Source organism: Canis lupus, chromosome 9, assembly GCF_003254725.2.
Source record: "Canis lupus dingo isolate Sandy chromosome 9, ASM325472v2, whole genome shotgun sequence".
NCBI lineage: Eukaryota > Metazoa > Chordata > Mammalia > Carnivora > Canidae > Canis > Canis lupus.
The window spans coordinates 32019413-32042145 of NC_064251.1; the positions used below are offsets into that span (position 1 = coordinate 32019413).

General features: G+C 39.4%; 1 protein-coding gene across 3 annotated transcripts in view; it reads left to right on the forward strand.

Moving 5' to 3' along the window:
• LOC112655455 (phosphatidylcholine transfer protein-like) overlaps positions 1-19045 on the forward strand; it is a 57725-nt gene extending 38680 nt beyond the window's left edge. Inside the window, exons 9-12 of one of the 3 annotated variants that reach the window (XR_007412945.1) lie at positions 11200-11306; positions 12138-12906; positions 13793-13902; positions 17199-19045. The gene's annotated coding sequence lies outside the window, so the exon portion shown is untranslated. Of the gene's footprint in view, positions 1-11199; positions 11307-12137; positions 13354-13792; positions 13903-17198 lie in introns of those variants that run through there. The other 2 variants (XR_007412947.1, XR_007412946.1) reach the window with 2 other exon arrangements.
• Positions 19046-22733: the final 3688 nt, after the last annotated feature.

Sequence of the window (22733 nt, forward strand, 5' to 3'; positions counted from 1 at the left end):
CTCCTTTGATATATATATTGAAGCCCAGTGAATAGTGACTCCTTCCATCTATAGAACATTTTCTCCTCCATTATTCATTTATCTGAGAGCATTCTAAACTAGCTTCTTAAAAAAATAAAATAAGTAAATAAACTAGCTTCTTTAACTGAAGCCCGTTTTTACTCACTGGAATTATGATATCCCTTTATTCATTAAAGATTTATAAAGGGCCGGCTCTGTGCCAAGAGCCAAGCTTTGTTATTCTGAGTTAAATGAAGAAACATGGTTCTTGACCATGGTTTTATAATCATTTGTAGACTTATTATTATAATTGCCAGTGATTATATAGCCAAACTTTGACTTCTTTAAAAAAAACGAATCTTGATAAAGCAAAAATGGTGTAGTATTATTTGCAGAATCTAGGTGGTGGTCTGATGAGTTTCACTTAGAACTTTTCTGTATGTTTGAAAATTTTCATGATAAATTGTTTTTTTGTTTGTTTGTTTGTTTATTTGTTTTGCCCGACGTGGGATTCGATCCCCGGTCTCCAGGATCCCCCCCTGGGCCAAAGGCAGGCGCCAAACCGCTGTGCCACCCAGGGATCCCCATGATAAATTGTTGAAGGAAAACTTGCGTATCCTTCACAAGCTCTATTTCTTTTATTGTCTTCAGCCATGGAATTGTAAAAATTAATTGTTTGTTAAAATTCTTTACATTGCTTTACTTTTTACATAATTCAGGACACCACAGCCTTTCCCCCCCAGGGCTCTTGGGAGAAGTTATCATGTAATAGAAAGAAGACTTGCATTGGTGACGGACTAGGTAGGACTCAAACCGAATGCAGCACCTATTGGCTTTGTGCCCCCAGCAAGTCTCTTAATGTCACTGAGCCTTGATTTTTCTCATCCCTAAAATGGAGTTAATCATGTTCACACCCCTTGCTGTTGTGAAAACGAACTAAAATTATGTCCATAAACACTCAGCATATTTAAGATGCATCCTGCCCCATTTCTACCACGTCTTTCACTTATCTACCTTGCACATACCATTATTTCCTTCCTTACAAATCTGAATTAAGTAGTTAATACCCATCCATGCTTTTTTCTTCCTTTGCCCTTTGGAAAATAAAATTTCTCGTAACTCAAATCCATAACGCATTACTGGATGCTTTGGGTTAGCAAATATGGGATCAGGAGATTTGAATGTATCCATCACCTTCACTTTCCTTCTTGTTCAGGTATGGGATTGATGTTAAGGAAGTGCCTGCCATTCATATCCTGACCAGGTGGCCTGAAATTGCTGCTGTTTTGTAAATGCTTTGTTGTCAATTCCTGTCTCGACTTAGTATGTTTATGTTACTGTCTGTGTGTCCTGATTGCTCTGTCTGCAGTATCTTCCCATTCAAACCTGTGAAAGCCCTATACTTCCTTTAAGAACAAGTTCAGTACTGTGTCCTTTACTCTTGATGTTTCTACTGTATCATGTCATTTTTCAAACTATCTTAAAGAGCTTACTATTAATGGTTATGTAGCCAGAGAAACACAGCTCTTCCATCTTTCAGTTCCCTGCCTGTAAGACTGGGTGCACTCTTTAGGCGCTTTTGAGAGATCATTCATGGGTGCCTACATGGATGAATGACTAGAATTCATCATCCCTGGGTCTCAGTTTATTTCTATGAAATAAGAGAGATAGCCAGGTCGCTTCAGAAGCCTGTTTGAGCCCTGAAATCCTATGATTCTTTGTCTTCATACAGTATACTTTTTTATTTCAGGTATTTGTCTTAATGCCAGTGCTTTCTGTGTAGGCAGAAGCTCTTAATTTTTAAGCACCTAGGATTTGGAGTCTTATACATCCCCTCTCTATGACGCTACCCTTAATTGCACCAAGGGTATGCTGAATTGATATATCTAACCAGTCCCTGATTATCTCCACCCCAAATAAATAAACATTCATTTCCCCATCCCTTTCACCCTACCATCCCCTGCATCTCCCAGATTACCTATACTTTAGAATATTTCTTCAGTCCTGTGATGTCGCTTTGAAGAAGGTTGATTAGATTCATGTCTTCTGGAGGAGTCTGCCTAGTTTCTGGGTAAGTACTGAGATTATGCTGGTTCTTTTGAGTCTCAGATCCTGTATCCTCCTGCAGCTGCCGAGTTACTTGCTTTTGAAGATATTTAACTTCTAAATTCAGAAATAGTTTGCCCTCACTGAGTATTCTGGAGAGTGAGGAGCACTCCCAGAAGGCAAGGAGGCATGTCAGGTGTGTGTGAGACTGCATCTCATATATATTCCTCTCTTTTCACCCTTTAAGTGCCAGCTTGTGGAACATAGCTCATGTTCTCACTTCTCTGCCCTCTCTACTGGACACACTCTTCAGATCCTCTCCACCCTTTCTGACTGCTAAGCTTAGTCATCCTCCAGATATCAGTCGACAATACTACTTCCTGCAGAAAGAGTTTCTTGAATCGCCTATCATAACATTTGTTGCACTGTCTGGTGATTGTCTGATTATTTGTGTGATTTCTTAACTACATTTCATGGGAGGAGATACCGTCTTTCTAGTTGTATTCCTAGAGCTTAGCACAGTGTTTGACACACAATAGTTTCTCATTGTGTATGTATTATGTTAACCAATGGACATAGTGGTCCCAGTTCTTATTGGAGTTGACATAGATGCACAAAATTAGCACACAATGTCTCTTGTTGTATATTAATAAAATATGCAGTGTATAGTATATTAATGCCTCTTATTTTGCAACTCCTAGAGATTCCTGTGGGCATACTATTGTTTTTTTCACTGTGCAGAAAGGAAAATTTAGGCTTGGAAGTTACATGATTTCCCAAGATTACACTACCACTAGAAAGTAGCACAATTGATTTAAACCTCTGCTATCAAATTAAGTATACTATCCATAATGCTGCAAAGTGTGCAGCAAATGTCACAAATTTGGTACAAAATCCTACTGCATTGCAGAAATGGTAGAATTAACTCCTAGATAAGTTGATACTTGAGCTTAGATTTGAAAGACAACTAATTTTTTAAAAAAGTATGTTATTATCAAAACCAAACCAAAGAATAACCCTTATGCATTTTAAAGATTTTTTTTTAAATTTATTTATTCATGAGAGACCGAGAGAGAGAGAGAGAGAGAGAGAGAGAGAGGCAGAGATACAGGCAGAGGGAGAAGCAGGCTCCATGCAGGGAGCCCCATGCGGGACTCAATTTCGGGTCTCCAGGACCACGCCCTGGGTTGAAGGCAGGTGTTAAACCGCTGAGCCACCCAGGGATCCCCACATTTTAATTAATTCAACTAATATAGATATATTTAACATAAGAAGCAAAAATTCACCCTTTCTTACTCTAATTACATTCCCAGGACATAACCATCATAAACCATATCTCTCTCTGTGTGTGTATGTATATATATATATATATATATATATATATATATATATATATATATATAGTGGTTTTATTTGTTTGAAAGCATATATATATATATATATATATAATGGTGGTTTTATTTGTTTGAAAGCAATCACACTGTAAACAGTAAACACTGTTACGCATACTCCTTTCCTTTCTTTTTTTTTTTTTTTAACTTCAGTACAACTTGGGCAACCTGGTATCCAGTACATTTATATTCACCTCCTGCATTTGTAACTGCTGCATGTCATTCTTTTGTAGGAATGTTTCATAGTTTTTTTAACCAATCTTCTTCTGTTGGCACTTACTTAGATGACTTTCCATATTCTCCCCTGTAAACAGTTCTGCAATAATCTTTCTTGAATATATGTTTCTGAGTCCTCATTAAAGATTTTCTGTCCATCAATTGCTTAAAATGGGATCTCTTGTGTCTTAGGTTATCTGCAGTTTAAATTGTGAGAGAAACTAACAGCAATGCATAGAATGTGTAAAAGCTAGATTTGGAGGGGAAAAACATTCAAGGTGGGGAAAGTCACACAAATAAAGGTACCAAAAGACATAAGTCACATTTCTTTATTGTTCTGGAGATGTTTCAGCATTTTGACCCATTGTGTGAGCTCTGATGACAAATTCTAGCTCCTGCCAAGAGACCAGAAGCTATTTGTCAGTATGTCTCTTTATCCTCTCTCCTGTCCCTTTAATGATGAAGTCCCTCGAGGTTAAACACTCTCATTATTAATCTTACCACAAGAATCCCTGAAAACCAATGTTTGCTGCCCTTTGGTTCTTTACTTTAATGACTCCTCACCACACACAGACCCCTTATTGTGCTATTCACAACTTTCCAGATGAAACCAAAGGCTTGGATTCAGCTGTAGTCAAAACGAATTCTCTACAATTCCACACACATACATGCACTAAACCTCCTCTTTCCACCAGTGACTAAAACTTAAAATTGAATGAACGTAACATGAGATATTTCTAAAGAGCTATCCCCTCACAATCAGCTTTATTAGAGGCACAAATGTGCAGTTGCATTTAATGGTGTTTATTTTAAAACATATGATGTTTACCCTTGAAAGCCTATTATGCATCTCTCACCTTACAGTGAACAAAAGGGCATTGTAACTTCATGTAGTCTGACTGCTTGCTTAAATTTAGGTCTCCACTCAAATGAGAAAAATACTTGAGTATCAGTCATCTTGGAATCCAAGGGACTTATTCATAGAGCATGTGGGGCTCTATTCATAAATGATTTATGTCTTTGCATAAAGGGGAGTGGGGGTTGTGTGTGTTGCTCAGAGAACCATCGACTGCCTCTCCTGAGTAATTTATACAAGATCAATATTTATCAAAGTGAGCCAAGAATTGTGCCATAACTCTGAGAGCCAAATACTTCGTTTATAGTTCCCTCATCCATGGAAGGGAGCATGACAGGTTAAAATGTTTGCATAAAAGCTACTTAAAGTGGTTCTCACTTGGTTCCTGTTGCTTTAGATACAGTGTGATGCTTTGGCAGATTTCTGTCATGGTTGTTGCTCAATGACTAACACATAATAGATGTTTTTAAAAATGTATTTGTTTAATTAATGACTAAAGGGAAATAATCAAACTTTCCAAAAAGAAAGGGAGGTTGCCTACTGTATTTATTCTTTTAACATTTATTAATTAAGCACCTGCTAAGCCTTATACATTGAGTGAGGGCATAGTTATTGCTTGGAATGCTCTCCCAGACATATGTGTAAACAAAAGCATATTAACGAAAAGTGCTGTGTGTTCTGTTAAAGATTTTTAAAAAGCATTTTGGAGATCCAGACGAAGGAGGAACTAATTCTGCCCAGAGAAGTTTAAGAAAGGATAAGAATAAGTAGGAGTTAAACAAGCAGATGGTAAATAGGAGAGGGAATTTTAGAAAGAAGTAATAGCATGAACAAAGAAAACAGGAGAGACTTTCAGAATGCAAGAATAAGGTAGATGTGTTACCATGAAAGATTAGAGTACTTGTGTCAATAAGGGGAAATAAGTATGAAATTTTCCATTAGAATTGGGTTATACACTCAACCAGTGAGCTATTATTTTACTTTGTAAGCAAGAGGAGACTTCTATAGATTTTTAAACAGAGAAGTGAAATACTTAGATTTCTCTTAGCAGTTTATCTGGTGGCACAATTTATACTATCTGTATGTCATCTGGTAGAGAAGGATAGAAATGAGATGACATGAGTTCCAATTTACTTATCAATTCTATGAAATTTATATACATCTATAAGAAAACAAAGTATATCAGAACATGTGAAAAATAGCTATGAGGGGGATAGTAATTTTGATGGTGGCAGTCTCCTCTTGATTTCCAGAGTTTTCCTTTGATATAGGAGTTAGGCCATAATGGAGTCTACAAAAATGAGTGCTGAACAATAGTGTAATCCTAAAGTGATAAAATCATGCTGATGGGTTATGGTGATTTTTTATCATCAGCATCACCACCATGGTTGCTACTTAGAAACCACCAAGTTTAACAGCAGCTGTTAATTGTTCATCAATGCCTAAACACTCAGAAATATTTATAGAACTAATACAATTCACAGATTTCTATTGGCAGGAACTGGTCATCAGCATTTTGGGTGTCTTAGCTTCTATGCCTTTTTCACATGGGGCTTGGCAAGAGTGATATGTATCAGAAACATATGGACAATTTTGGTTGGAGATGGGCTGTCTTCTTCCCCTCCCATCTCCTCTGGCCATAGAAAGTATCCTTGGATCCTTATTGTTTTTCTCCCTAATCATACATTTAAGAAAACCTCCTTTTTTAAATGAAATGCCCTATAGGAAATTTAACTGAACCTGTTAAAACTTCCACATGAAGTTAACAGTGAACTGAAGAATAGATATATTACTGACCTTTATAAATGCAAATATGATGGCCTGGAGAGATTCGTGAAATGTATTTGTTTTTTCATTTTAAATCTTTCAGCATTGTTAAGAATTAAGACTCTGGCTAAGACTAGAACCAGGGGGCACCTGGGTGGCTCAGTGGTTGAGTGTCTGCCTTTGGCTCGGGTCATGATCCTGGGTCCTGGGATCGAGTCCCACATCAAGCTGCCCGCAGGGAGCCTGCCTCTCCCTCTGCCTATGTCTCTGCCTCCTCTCTCTCTCATGAATAAATAAATAAAAATCTTAAAAAAAAATACTAGAATCAAGACAGTTGTGAAGTGCACAGCAATTACCTTGCATTTAATTTACTATATTTGAAAATTATATTTTTTCAGTTTCCTCAGATTTAAAATAAATTCTAACACTTTTAACTTGTTTCTAGTTTTATTTGTACAAGATATTTTTACAACTACTATTTTATATCCTCCTAAAATGCTAAGAGTAAGTAGATATTAGTGATAATGATAATTCTAGTATTGGTAAGAATAATGTTTTTGATGATGATGAAGATGATGATGGTAACTATAATTTATTAGAATTTCCTATGTTCTAGTATGAGGTAAAGAACTAAAAACCTAGTTGTGAAGTGAGTGTTCAAGGTTACACAGCCAGTAAGTGTTAGAACACATTTTGGAATTTAAGTCTTTTGTCTTCTGGTGCAAGCTCTTTCACCTAGGTATTGCCAAATCTCACACATAAAATGCCCTTCCTACTCCTTAGGTGATGCATCTCACTTCTATGGGAATTTGGATTAACCTCACCTCTGAGAAGCACTCCCTACCACTTACCAGCCATGTGGTTTTAAGCAAATTATTATTATTTTTTTAAATTTTTATTCATTCATGATAGTCACACAGAGAGAGAGAGAGGCAGAGACACAGGCAGAGGGAGAAGCAGGCTCCATGCACCAGGAGCCCGACGTGGGATTTGATCCCTGGTCTCCAGGATCGCGCCCTGGGCCAAAGGCAGGCACCAAACCGCTGCGCCACCCAGGGATCCCCTAAGCAAATTATTTAACATGAGTTTACTCATCCTAAAAAAAGGAGGTAACAATATGTGTCTTAGGCATTGTTGCAAAAATCAAGTGGCTTAACCTTGAAGGCCTAGAAAAGTCTGATGAGAAACAGGCACTCACTGGGTTGTGGTTCATTTTTCTGCACTGGCCACTAGACTCCTTATGCCCTATCCTAATTATGAGGAGTACAAATGACAGTTAGAGAATCGTGTTAACTCAAGACTCACAGACTTTGGATATCAGCACATTATTCCAAATCACTCATGTTAGCCAGCAAATTGCAATCTTTTCTCTCTGTCCAAAGCTTTCATCAGCATTGCACTGGACCTTAGTTCTGCCACCAGTAATGGGGAATAAAATGTCCTAAAGGAGATGTCTGAAGAGAAGGAATAAACAAAGAACCTGATAGGTCAGTCTTAGAAGGAGCCAAAGCTTACACTTCATCAGAGAGAACAAAGGAGTGCACATTTTCCTCTGGCACATTTAATGTATAGTTTCTAAGAAGTCAGCTAGAAGTAATGGACTTCAGCCAATTCAATATCAGGCAACTGCTCCAACATATTTCCCTTCAGTACCTGATGAGCAGCAGTGTCTAAGAAACATCTAGGTGATACAAAAGGAGCAGAACCCCAGCCAACTCTGAATGCTGCATCACTATTCTCCTTTAATCTTGGGTTAAAAACACTACAAAATAATATTCTACCTTCTTTCCTTTTCTATCTCTAAATAAGAAAATAGAATTCTGACATGAAAAAAATAACAGTAGAATTCTTCTCTTTTAGTCCTCGAAACAGTGGCTATCCTTTTCATGTTTTCCCCCTCCTCCTCCCATAAAATTCTTTTTTCTTTTACCTTAAACAAACAAAACTGAACTTTTTATAAATTGAGATTGAGTTCAGTCTTATTTTTCCTTTATTTGAAAAGATTCTTTAGGTATTTTATATCTGTTACCTCTTGGTACTCTGATTCTCCTTAGGGTAAACAAGACTAGTCTTATAATCTCTATTTGGTAGATGTGGAAAGAAGTTTAGAAAACTGTGTAATATACCGTGATGTCTTAGCTAGCAGGCTGTGCAGCCAGAGCTAGAACCTACCACTTTTGAGTTCATGCTATTTTTTTAAATCAGAGAACTTCAGAGTGTTTTTGGTTTCGGTTTTATTGTTCTTGTAGTGTGTGTGTGTGTGTGTGTGTGTGTGTGTGTGTGTTTCCCCATATACACCAAGTGCAGAGTTTAGCTTTCTAGAAGCATAAAAACAAAAAACAATGAAACCGTTGCTACCTAGAAATTTACCTTCCAGTTAGCAAAGAGATGACACTACCCGAAGTGGAAACCAAAGTCGTAGTTAAGTGCTGGAACCACTGTACAAACCAATGGTAGAACTTACCTGAGAGCTATCAGGGAAGAGCTCTGGGAATATGTGACAATCTACTCATCTGTGAAATCCAGAGCTCTGGTTTCACATCCACTGTCACAACAGGGGGTAGTGGGCTGTAGAGGGTGAGGGAAGGGTAGGGGGGCAATATTGAATGATCTGTGCTTCTAGGAAGTTCCTTCATTGAATAGAACTCTAACAAACGTTTATTACCTTTTACTAAGTTGATTGCAGGAGTGGGTTTGATCTACTTATTGTCCCTCAAGCATGACAGCTTTACCCACAATCTGCTTATGAGAGGGGCTTCCTGTGGATATAATATTTGGATTCCAGACACATGGAGCCACCTGCAGAAATTATTCCCTGAGTCTGCTAGAGGAAACCATAGTCAGGAGGGAAATTGGAGTAAAAAACTTAATGACCAAACCATGTTTTGCCCTAACAGTCAATACCAGGTTACAACAGTAGCTAGGCTATGGCAGTTAGTAGCTGAGAAGTCAGGAGAGTGAAAGCAAGGGCTGATGCATGAAGTGGGTGAAATCAAGTTTAAGCAAACTGAAGACTATGGATCTTTCCTTTTTGTGGGAGGAGTTACATCCAAGCTGCCAGAGTTCTTTGAAGACATCAGGGAAAGCTGGACAGTTTTTATGAAGCTATTTGCCCTTCATATAATGCTCTTTCCCTCCTGTCCATGACTTTGATCCATAAATTTTCTGCAAGGCTCAGCTCTAAGCTTTTCTCCAACACAGAATTATTCCCAGCCACCCAGACAATAGGGATCTTGTTCAGTTTATCATATATTCAGACAGCTCCGTATTATCATTTCATTTGTCATATACAAAGTCTTTTCTACAAAAAAAATATAAGCTTATGAAGCAGAGGTGAGAATGTGATGCCTTTGGAAAGTCCCAAATGCTTTAGTTCAATAATCATTATCATTATAGCAAATACATGTCTGTCACTTAAACTATGTACGATGCTCCCTTTTAAGCATTTTTCACACATCTTATTTAGTCCTGTTATCTTATTTTACACATGAGGAAACTGAGTCCTAGAGAGTTTAACTGATATTTCCAAAGTTACCCCGGTTGAACCATTAAGATGTTGACCTCTGAAACCTTCCCAGAACAATTCTCATAGGCACTTTTTCTTGCCCAGCTGCCAAAGAAGTAGATGTTATATGGAATCTGAATACAGCACCTGGCTGGAGAGGGTTGCTTTTCTGATGATTCACACTTTTAAATAAAAATAATAAAGTCCTTGGCTGGACAGCTTCACTTCCCCAGTCCAGCTGGGATGTGGTCACTGTGGTTCCAAAACACACTTGGGTGATATTCCAGCTTGAATAGCATAATTTGCACATTCAGTTGTCAAAGTTCTGCACGGTGGTCTTGTGATCACACTCCTTGTCCAGTGCCTGCCAAAAGTTTGCTAATGCTTTGGCTCCCTGTCCTGCTCTTTGCTGGAAGCGGCATTGAGGAGAGTGGGATGCCTTCTTTAGTTGCAAACCTAAGCTAAAAAGGGCTAAGCAGGGTAAGTGACCTAAACCTAAGTCCTGATTCAGCCATTATTTACTGGGCACTTAGTATGCATCACAATATTTCCTGTATCTTATTACATTGAATCTTCCCAGTAGCCCTGGGGGGGTGAGTGTCACTATCTGAATTTACAGATGTGGCAGCAGATTCAGATGTGCAAAGTAACTTGTCAAAGGTCATTACTCATTGAGTAGAATGGAAGAGATCTATTTTCTGTGGATCTCCAGTGTCTGTGCTCTTGCTGCTACATTGAGGTACTTCTAGCTCACTTTGAGGTGAATAAAGTGAAGAATAGAGGGTGAGTATAATAAAGATGATACTAATAGCCATCACTACTAACATTTATTGAGTTCTCACTGTGGGGTAGGCACCATGGGAACACTTTACAAGCACCATTTCATTTCATCCTCATGACGATCCTATGAAGTAGACACCAGTATTTCCCCCACGTTACAGAGAAGGAGGAAGATGCTCAAGATGTTAAATCATTAGTCCAGATTAAAAAATGATAGCACTAAGATTTGAGCCTAGGCATTTGTCTCTATAGCTTGTTATAATAGCTACACATAAATGTACAACATAGGAATAGTGGGTTGGATTCTGCCCCTGCCCAGGATTTTCACGAGAAAGTATGAGATGAGCACTCAAAAAAAAAAAAAAAAAAAAAAAATAGGGGCAGCCGGGTGGCTCAGCGGTTTAGTGCTGCCTTCAGCCCAGGGCCTGATCCTGGAGACCAGGATCGAGTCCCATGTCAGGCTCCCTGGATGGAGCCTACTTCTCCCTCTGCCTCTCTCTCTCTCTCTCTCTCTGTCTGTCTCTCACAAATAAATAAATAAAGTCTTTAAAAAAAAAATAGGTCAGACTGATAACATTGCCAATGGACTCCATTCAACCAAAGTTGCAATTAACAACTCTTACCTCCATGTTTTAAAGGTGGTTTAGGAAAATTGCAGACAGACCACGAGGCAAACAATGGAGATAATGAGGTGCGATCTTACCTGGCCTGCAGTTTCAGACGCCCAAGCCAGTTACCTGTGTCAGTAAGTTCTCACTCCACATTATTAGGAGTAAACTGGGAATGAGATGTAGATGCCTTGCCAAGGCTTTTGGGATCCACACCTCTGTCACTGAGATATGAGATGGACCTTTGGTTAGTAAGAGCTCTCAGACACCTCTTCTGGAAGAGAGTCAGTCATGTGTCCTTTGCAGCCATGGGAGTTATCACTTCTTTGCATGAGAGGAATAGGTAGCCACTGAATCTGGGAGCAGTAACTACTACCAGAGTGATTGAAAACAGAGTTATGCCTGGCAAGGGAGAAAGGGATTGAAAGAAGAGAAATGGCAGATTGAGGATTAGTTTTATATCCAGTTATTAATACACCAGACTAAAGGAGCAAGGTTACTTCGTGTGTCTGTATTACTTGTTATGCTGCTTTCCTTTCCCCTTCATTAAAAATAAAAGACATGGGGCACAAGGGTGGCACAATTGGTTAAATGTTCAACTCTTGATCTCAGCTCAGGTCTTGAACTCAGGGTTGTGAGTTCAAGCCCTGCTTGGGCTCCATGCTGGCCAAGGAGACTGCTTAAAAATAAATTAAACAAATAAATAATAAATACACATTATCTAAACAATAATAAAACAACAACAGAAGAATATTGATATTCTGCTTTATGTCTTTCTATTCCTTGTTAGTCTTTCCACATATATCGTCCATTTTTATGTGACTGTAATGGTAGAAGAGAGTGTTTCTCCATGTTGTCCCATATTTCTTAAAAACAGTTATCAGAAGCTAACTCAGTGGGTGCAGGACAAAAGCCTATTTTCCTGTCTTCTTTTCATTGATATCCTGATATTTTTATCTCCATTCTAGAGTGTGAGCGGATTCACAACTTTTCTAGAGGATGAAGGCCTGAAAATCAAGGGAAATGTTAAGTTGTTTGCCCTGCCATGGAGTTATGGGTCCCATTAAAAGTAAAACAGCTGTTAGGTAGGAGAAGAGGGGAGAAGGGAAAAAGGCTCAAAACCATTCATTAAAGTGAGTTTTTATTCTAGTTATTTTCAAGTTAGGAAATCTGAAAGCAAAGAAATGCACTAATGAGCTGACAAACAGCTCTGTGGAAGCTTGGCGGTGGCCCAGCAACTGCTCACGGGGGAGGACAGCTCTGGCGATGCCAGCAGCCATGCCAAGGCTGGGTGAGGCCAGGGGGAGAGAAATGCCTTGCATACCTTTGGACCTGTTCAGTCCATTGACTCAGGAAATAGTCCTGTGTCACTCGGCTGGTAGCATCATTACTTTGGGGTGGGAGGCCAAGGGTTCAAGTCCCACATGAGAAAGTTGGCAACTTCCCAAAGCCAATGCTTGTGTTGTCATGGAAGGAGGCTGGTGGCCTGCACTGGAAAAGAGAGCTCTCTCTCCTTGGTTCTTCCAGGGAAATGGGGATCCGAAGAGCAAGGGTGGCAACACACCACGCAGCTGAGTTTGCCCCACAAGCTTTGAAGAACTCCAGTACGGAACTGACAGGACCATTACCCAGTTGCAGGCCCTTCCCAGAGGAGAGGAAAGAATGAGTTCTCTGCCCGTGGTGCACCATCTCTTGAACTCCACCCTCAGCCCAGTCTTTGTTCCAGCTACAAGAAAGGTAGAGACCAAGAACAGCAAGAAATGGTGACAGGTCTTTATTGTCAGAGTGAGGAAGCAGCGGTCCCTGGTTAGTGAGGAACCCAAACGTGGAATGCACGTCCACACTCCTGTAGAAAAATCTCTTGATGAATGTTTCTTTAAAGTACTCACATGCCATGTTGCTTGGCAGTTTAATGTGACCTATGAAAGCAGTTTGTCATTTAGAATATTTCAGTTAATTTAAAAGTTTAAAAAGGATCACCTTTAAAAATGCTTGGAATTATGTATGTTAAATATACCTGACCGATTTGCTTTTTAGTAAATATTGAAAATCAGGGGAATAAACAAACAAAGAAAAAATGGTGGCAGAGAGGGGCCAGCCACTTCAGTGAAGGTGAGGGTGGTGATGGCTCTTTTTCAATACAGTAAGCTTACTCCAATAAAAGGTAAATCATGTAGCATGAAATATACTTTCTTCTTCTGTCTTCTTCTTCCATGATCGCTTGCATGGCCTGGAAAATAGGTTTGTTCATCTGTTCATGGAGCAATATTTTAGCTTACAAGTCACTACAGGACTAGTTCTGGTTGATCTACTTTGTGCACAGCCCTGATGCCAGAGCCCTTTGCCCCAGGAACATGGGAAGCTAAATGGGGTTGGGGATAGTGCTCTTCTAGAAGTTGTCTTTAGAATGGAGAGGCCTCAAGTAACAGGAGCTACCTCTCAGCCTGACATAAAATCAGCCTTCTCTCTTTTCCCCTTTAAATAAAATACCTTGCTTGTGATCAGCTGTGAGGGGGGTAGTGAGTTGCACAGGGACTCCACTGAGAGGCCCAAGACTGATATTTCTGTGGCCAGGACATCTTTTGCTGTGCTTTCATGGGTTTCATTTCTGTTCATTTATCAGAAGCTCTCTTCTCCTCTAAGGCCTTCTCTCCTACCCCCTGAACCTAAACATGCACCAAGAGAGATTGTGATGGTCCCTGGAAAAGGAAAATCCTCCAAAGGTGGAAGAAAGTAAGCAGTTTTGGATCTTCGTTAGCATTCTGTGGCACCTGTCTTTAGTTTCCTAACTGGTATTAATGTCTTTCTTCTTTTTGTGAGGGCAAGTGTTGTTTGTTTGTTTGTTTTATTGTAACAGCTTTAAAGGTATCATTCAAATACCATACAATTTGCCCATTTAAAGTGTACAGTTCACAGGTTTTTAGTATATTCCCAGATTTGGGCAACCCTTGCACAATTAATTTTTTCAGTACCTCTAGAAAGAAACCCCACATCCTTTAAGCCAGCTTTCCCCAAGGCCCCTTCCTCCCAGCTCTGGGAAACCAGGAGTGTACTTTTTGCCTCTCTGAGTTTGCCTATCCAGAACATTACATATAAATGGAATCAAAGATCTAGTTAAGCATCCTGCTGTTCTTCCACAGAGGCTGGCAAAGACCTTCTACCTAGTATGACTTTGAGTAAAGTTAAATTGTTACTTATATTAGGTATATTAGATTACCTGGTCCTAGGATCAGTATAACCCATGAAGTAGGAAACTGGATAGTCCTGGATGAAAAGCCTCAAATGTCATTACCCAGAGTGTGCTGATGGTCTGGATATTATCAGACGGAAGGACAACCTATGATTCATAGCTTCCCCTAGGTCAGATTGCACAGACATGGTCTCCTGCACTCCCAGTCTGTTCAACGATATCACTCGGACACCATAAACTCAACAATTCAGAAATCGATTCCTTAGAAGACTGGAGTTCTCTCATGAGTTGGCACACCACACTGTGTGTTAACAGGCAATAACACTAAAATGCACTAAAGACCATGTAATTTATTCCCAACATGCTGTTATTCTTTCCAAAACATTAGCTTTGGAGCAGAACGTTTGCTAAATGTTGTCTTTATTTCCAAAGCTTGGGGTAAAGATCGTATGCACCCAATGGCGGAGAGATAATTGGCCACTTTACAGTTTCAACCTCAAATGAACTCCCCTGTCTAAGTAAATTTCCTGGTAAAAGATCCCATTTTAATAGAATGTGAAAGCTGCAAGAGGGATGGAGCTTACAGATCGCAGTATGGTCTGTTAGATAAATGACCAGGGGTAATATATCTTAAAACCACATTTTGTAGACAGTTAACAGAAAGCCCAGAAAAAAAAAAATACCCCATGCTTCAGCATTCATGCCTAAATGAAAATAACATGTGTGCCTTTAGCCCAAGATGTGCCAGGGCTTGAGGGGAATTTGGCAAGGAATAATATCAAGAGCCTTTTGGGAGCTGTTTGGCATTGTCATCTTGGGCCTGACCTCACAGTTTTCTCTTAGAGGAGAAAGTAAAAGGTGGCACATTAAAGCTTTGCTCTCAGAGTTGCCACAGAGAGACCCCCTAAACACCTTGTAGCTGGCATCTTTTCCCTGAGATGACTTGAGTCAGAAATAAAATTCTCATTTTGTTTAGAAGCTGAAGAAATGGACGGCTTGTACCATTTAATCTGAAAGTATTCTCTGGCTCTGACAGTGGATCCCTAGGTATTGAGAAGTGCCTAAGAACACGAGAGTGATCTTGTTCTGTTCTTAAAGTGAGAACCTTTATATCCTCCTCTATTATCCTCTTTTCTGAGGTCTTCCTCTTGGTGATCTGGTGACTGTGAGTTGCATTTTGCAAAGTGGGAAGGTGGTTTTACTGTTTTAGGTTCAAATTTCATAGGCCTGAACCCTTGTTTTAAGAATCAGATTCTCCATAATAGAAGAGAACAAAAAGTCCCAAATATTCATTTATTTGGGTTGGTTTACCGAGAGATGCTTTAAACCTTCTACCAGAGATGGCATCTGTTTATAGGGGCTCATCCTTAAGATTCAGTTAGTTATTTGAAAAAACTTAGGGCCAGGAACTCTACTGGGAGACAGAAGAGAACTAACCATGGCCCCACCTTGAAGGTGCTCATGGTTTACTGGTAATTTGTTGAGGGGGAGAGAGCAAAAGTGGTGAGTCTATAGCAAAGGTATGTATGGGATATAACAAAACACAGTCTGGTGTGGATCAGAAGGAATTCCCAGGGAAAGTGATTCTTGTATTGGGTCTTGAAGTATGAATAGAAATTAGTCAGGCATCTAAAAGTTGGCAGTTGAGTAGAAGAGAGTGTTTTTGAGGCAGAGATAACAGCATATGGAAGGTACAGCAGTAGAGATAGCATGATGTGGTTCAGCGTGTCTTGGATGGGTGGGCATATGTTTTTGCAAGATAAGTCTGGACAAGTTGGCACACAGGAGCAACAGAAGCCTTGTATTTGGAATGAGGTGTACCACTTTCCTAGTTCCTAGCTATTCCAATATGGCAACTAATGCCCTGAGTTTTGTCTTAGCCATTACAACTAGATGCATGTTCCTCTCTTTTGCTCCACCCAGACAGAAATGTCATCAAATTCTGGCTCTGCCACTTACTATGTATGTAACCTCAGACAAATTGGCCGGCCACATGGAGCCTCAGCTTTCTGTTCTGTAAAATGGGACCAAAGTAAAAACAACATGATGGAGTTATTATTAATATTAGGATCAAACGAGCTCAATACTTGGCATTAAAAAGTTCTCATGATATATTCATGGAATCAAACTGGTATGGAATAAAAGCGAAATTCTACTGCCTGGAAAACAGCCTTTAGCTTTCCAAATACCATTGGCTGCCAAAGTAGTCTAGGACACCTGTAACGAGGTAGACAGGGATCTGAACCCTGAAGAAGAGTGACAGGAAGCCAGTCACCTAGAATCAGAATGCAGTGGGCCAGCAAAGCAGGCCAAAGTGGAAGGGAAGCAACTTGTGCCAGAACAACAAGGGCACCTATCTAGGTCACGAGTGCAGACAGGAGGGAGGAGGTGGCAGATGCTTGCTCATAGAGCACTTCGGGGAATGGATGCACAGCAGCCTATGGTTTCCGCTTCCCTGATGTCATCCTGGTGTCCTACCAGGCTCTGGAAAGAAATCAAAAGAGGGAAAGAAGAGAGGAAAAAAGGGAAAGGAGAGAACAGCTGCATTTTTGTGCAATAACAATAACAACCTTTATGATAAAAACATTCAACAAACTAGAATAGGAGACTTCCTCAACCTGAAAGAGAGCATCCATGAACAACCCATAGTGAACATCATTCTTAATGATGAAGGGCTAAAAGCTTTTCCTCTAAGATCCAGCCTAAGACAAGTTTGTCTGCTCTTGCTGCCTCTATTGAGAAATTGTACTGGAGGTTCTGGTCAGGGCAGTTAGGTAAGAAAAAGAAATAGAGGGCATCCAGTTTGGAAAGGAAGACATAAAACTGTCTTTATTTGCAGGTGATGTGATCTTATTTATGGAAAAACAATCTTGAAACAGAAGGAAAAGGTTGGAAGATTCATAGTTTCTGATTTCAAAACTTACTACAAATCAACATTGATCAAGACAGTGTGGTACTGGCATGAGATTAACATGTAGATCAGTGGATTAGTATCAAGAATCAGAAATAAAACTCATTTATGATCAACTTATTTTCCATAAGTAGTACCAAAAAATTCAATGGGGGAGGTATGACCTTATCAACAAATGGTGCTGGAACAACTGGCTATCCACATACAAAAGAATGAAGTTGGACTACTCCAGTGTCACAACATATATAAAAATTATTTCAAAATAGATCCAAGACTTAAATGTAGGAGCTAAAACTATACAATGCTTAGAAGACAATATAGGGAAAATCTTCATAACGTTGCATTTGACATCAGAAGCATAAGCAAAAGAAGGAAAAATAGATAAACTAGACTTCATCAAAACAATACATTTTCTGCTTCAAAGGACACCATCAAGAAAGTGAAAAGATAACCCATAGAATGGGAAGGAGTGTTTGCAAGTCATATATATGATAGGAGATTATATCTAAAAAATATAAAGAATATCTCCAACTCACTAATAAAAATACATAAAAACCAATTAAAAATAGAAATTGATCTGAATAGACATTTACCCAGAAAGATATACAAATATCCAATTAGCACATAAAAGAAGCTGAACATCATTAGCCATTGGGAAAATGCAAATCGAAACCACAGTGAAGTACCACCTGAAGACCACTAGAATGGCTATAATGAAAAAGACGATTACAAGTATTGGTAGGATGGAAAGAAATCCGATTTTCATATCCTGTCAAGGGACTTTAAAATGGTGCATCCTCTGGGAAACGAACTAGTGGTGGTAGAAGGGGAGGAGGACGGGGGGTGGGAGTGAATGGGTGACGGGCACTGGGGGTTATTCTGTATGTTGGTAAGTTGAACACCAATAAAAAATAAATTAAAAAAAAAAAAAGAAGCATGTGGCCTGAAGGTTCACATCTTTGGAGAAACAGGAAAAAATAAAGAAATAAAAAAATAAAGTAAAATAAAATAAAATAAATAATAAAATAAAATAAAATAAAATAAAATAAATAATAAAATAAAATAAAATGGTGCATCCACTTTGGGAACATCTGTAGTTCCTCAAAAGGTTAAACATGGAGTTAACATTACCATAAGATCTCCCCAAGAGGGAGAGGTATGAAGGTATGAAGGTTCACAAGAGGTTCACATACCAAGAGGTATGAAGGTTCACACATATCTTGTACATGAATGTTGATAGCAGCATTATTCATAATAACCAAATAAAGGAAACAATCCACATTTTTGATAAGTGATGAATGAATAATTAAAATATGGTATATCGACACAATGGAATAATAATATTAAACAATAAAAAGAGATGAAGAGATCCACACAGTGGCATCATGGCATATATTCAACAATAAAGTGAAGTGAACTATAGGTGCTACAGCATGGACGAACCTGGAAAACATTATGTTAAGTAACAGAAGTCAGTCACAAAGGATAATGTATTATATCATTCCATTTGTATGAAATGTCCAGAACAGGAAAATCCATAGGGAAAAGAAGAGATGAGTGGTTGCCTAGGTTTAGGGGAACTGTGAATGACTTCTAATGGAATGGAGTTTACTTTTGTGGTGATAAAACGTTCTAACGTTGACTTTGGTGATGGTCGTGTAACTTTGTGAATATATGAAAAGTTATTGAAGTGTATACTTTCAATGCATAAATTGTGCGGTATGTGAATTCTATCTCAATATAAGTATTATAAAAATGAAAAATAACAAAACAAATAGCTGTCCTGAGTACTTTCCAATGCCAGGCACTGTGCTAAGCTTTATAAATTTACCTAAGTGTTATAATAAAAATGCAAGAAAGGTTTTATAATCTTTATTTACAGCAGGAAAACACGAGTTCAGAGATATTAGGGAACCTGCCCAAGGACACAAAACTAGTAAGTGGTTTATTAGGAGTTAGGACTTTGACCCATTTTTGTCTTACTTTGAGATTCGGGGCCATATGAAAAGGTCTTAGGTGGATCTTGCAGGCTTTCTTGTGTTCAGTCCAGTGTTCGCCATATGACCACCACCAACAGCAGGAGTTAGTGAAATCTCTGCTTCTGCGTTTGTCACCGTGAACTGTGGTAAGGCGTTGGCCCCAGGTGCTACTGAATATGGGTTGGAGAGAATCTGTCCTTAGTTGTGTTCTCTGTCCTTGCAAGGGTACATTTGTCCTAGAGACTCCCTTAGTTCCCCCTCAGAGGTGTCACAGCTGTAATTCTGGGAGTGAGACTCTTGACCCTCCACCGCCAGCACCTGATTTTATAGATTGTGTCTTGTGTTTGAAATGGAGCCCTGTTGCCCTTGGCTCTGTCTGCTTCCTAGTTCCAAGAAATAAAACGTGAGAAGGAAGGTGTTAGGCCCACGAAGACAAAGACATCTAATAGGCTTACTAAGGAAAATTTGGATGAGTTTTGGGAAAATGACTCTGAAGTAGATGGATTACATTTTCTGTTTGGGCTCAGTAATTAAGGGAGAAGGGGGACCAAAGCCAGATGTCCTTGGGAATCTTGTCAAATTCCAAATGTTGGAACACATTTCAGGATATTTGACTGAGTTTGGCAGACTCTACACCTTGACTGTGCCCTTTCTTCTTGGACAAAGGTGACTGAAAAACTTGCAAGGATCCAAGTCCCAAAGAAGCCGCGGGCATGATTACCCTTTTATGGGAAGTAGCACAATGGCACCCCTTGTCAATGGAAATATTTCCTGAGGGTATTAACCATGAGCATGGCTATGCTAGCAGGTTTTTTAGAAAGAGAGTGAAAATCACTGAGGTAACAACTCAGGTCCTAAAGGGAAACAGCATATCCTTTCATTCTGCTGTTTGTGATCAAGAGCAGAAGCTGGAAGGGGAAATGTGCCCTGTGACCGTTCACAGCCCCTAGTCCTGTGCATTCTGAAGTATTCCCAGGAATATTGTGGCCTCACTCTCATCTTTTGACTTTTCCACTGGATTCTTTAGAGTCAGAGGAGAGCCATGTGGAATGAGCACAATCAGAGAGCACTTCTTTGGTTGTTGGTAAACCCAACATGATAGGTTGGAAGGAAGAGGAAGGTGCAGATGAAGTCCTGGGAACAGCTGAGCCCTTGTTGAAACACCGAAATGGGGATAGGGCTGTGGATAAGCGAATGTAATGTTTCCATAGTAGTTTTTCTCATAGTCCCTGAAATAATTTGTTGATTCACAATATTTACTACTTACTCTATGCACTAGAAAGACAGTAGTAAATAAAACAGTTGAAATTCCCTGCTCTCCTGGATTTCACGTCCTAATGGATAAAATACCATAGTGTTTGTGAAATATAATGTTAAATTACCAAAGTTTAAAAGTCAGTTGCAGAGTTGGACAGAGAGGGATAATTTAATTTTCCTTCCCATAAATAGCTATGATACCCCACTGGATATTTTACCCTAGTACTACAAATATTTATTCCATTTTCATCATAAATTTTAACATTGATTTTCAGTATTATCTCAGATAGAAAATGTTGTCTTTACATTAATGTGACGAATTATGCCCAATGTTAAATTTTGTAAAAGGAACAAGCAACAAAACTGTCCTTTAAAATGCCCCTCCCCACTATGTGACTAAAACATAGAGACTGGGAAATTTTTACAATATGGAGCTAAGGCTTTCTGCATAAATACTGCTTTTTTTCTGGTTGCCTTCTAATCACCAGATATTTTTTATTCACTGAGGAAGCAAAATTTGAAAGTAAAAATATAAATGAGCTCATGAGAGAAGTCACCGGTAGCCTTGGATTTTTGCTTCAAGACAAAAGGATGGTTTCCAGTCTCCCCTTCCTTCCATTTCTGCACTTCACTGTCATATTTTAATTCGTTGTGGTCAGAATTGCTATTTTTTAGTGGATTCCAATTCTGGCAGTTATCAAGGGAGCTCCTGTATGGTAGCCGTTGTGGACATGTTGATCCAGCTGGTCACAGCTGGTTCTGCTGATGCTCCCCAACCTCAAGCTCAGCTCCGTGAGCTATTCCTGATGGAAATGGATAATACAGCATGACTCCCCTCCCAGGCTGGTATTATGTTATGCTCAGACTGAAGATTCAATGACTCCAGGTGACTGAGGGCCTCCCACACTGCTCTTTACTAATTACATCTGAGATCTACTGGCAATATTAATGGCCACAAGGAATCAGGTAAGTCTGGAGTATAGCCCCCTTCACTAACTTATTTCTCTATATTCATTCACTCAGTCCACATACTAGAACTACAGTTTTGATGCCCTTTCCTTAGTCCAGTCAGTTTAGTTGTGTAGTTCACTAGTCCAGATTCTGGAGACCCTAGCTCTAGTGACCCCATTATTTAGATCTGGTTCTCTTGCTTTGAATAAGACCCTAGAGAGTGTGCCCACTGACATTTAGACCTGTCAGTATCCACCAGTCTACTTCTGGCCTTTGCTGACTAGATGCAACTTGCTGGTACAGCCATTTTGAAAATGACGATGGAGGCAAGTATAGCCCCATGGACACTGGGCATGATGGGACCTCCAGTAGCTCTGGAGCTATCCCTTGTCTCATCTCAGTGTCATTTGTCAGGCTAGCTCCTGCTCCATTCCCAGCTCACCTGACAGTCCTATAAAGCATCAGTACAAGTTCCTAAGGTCCAAGTTTCAAGCTGCAATAATCTATACTGGGAGTTACTTCATGGTAGAGAGGGAAGCTTTTGGTGTCAACATTTACGAGCTGTTAGACATTCTCAATGTCATTTGGTCCCTGATTGTAGAGATAGGCAGATCTGGATTTTGTCTTTATGCCAATTCCCTGAAGGAAGTCAAAGTGTTGGAGCTAGGAATGCTGTGAAAATTCTCAGACTAACTCAAGGCCCCATTAAATTCCCTCTGGGGTTCATCCTGACATCTGCTGCTCCAGATTCCTGTTGTACTGAAAGTAATACTTGATTTCCTATTACTGCCAGCCCATGATCAGTATTTCTACATTGTCTTTCATTCCTCTCTAATGCTTCCTTGGGAAAAAAATCTCACTTTGGGTGTACAATTGAATTTGGAAGTGAGAGAGAGAGGCATCTGGGAGAGAAAGTGCAAAACAATTGAACAAGATGCTTGCTTAGAGAACAAGATGGTGTTTACCTCAGGAAAGCGGGCTACCTTCTCACAAGTACATACATTTTTTAGTGTCCTTTTTTTTTTCTTGTTTAAGAAAAAGAAAAATTTGTCCAAGTTGATGACTCTAGTCAAGTACACAGAGTATTAGATACTTACCTTTTCATCCATGTGGAGGGCAGGGTTAAATGTGAGCTCTCAGAGTCCAGTGAGAATCCTGTTGCCTGTAACTTGCGGAATGACCATTCCCTTCTTTGACAAATTCTCTGGTTTTCTTAAATCATTGCAAAATAAGGATGAGCCAAGCTTAAGGCTGCTTTTATTTCCTGCTGAGATTA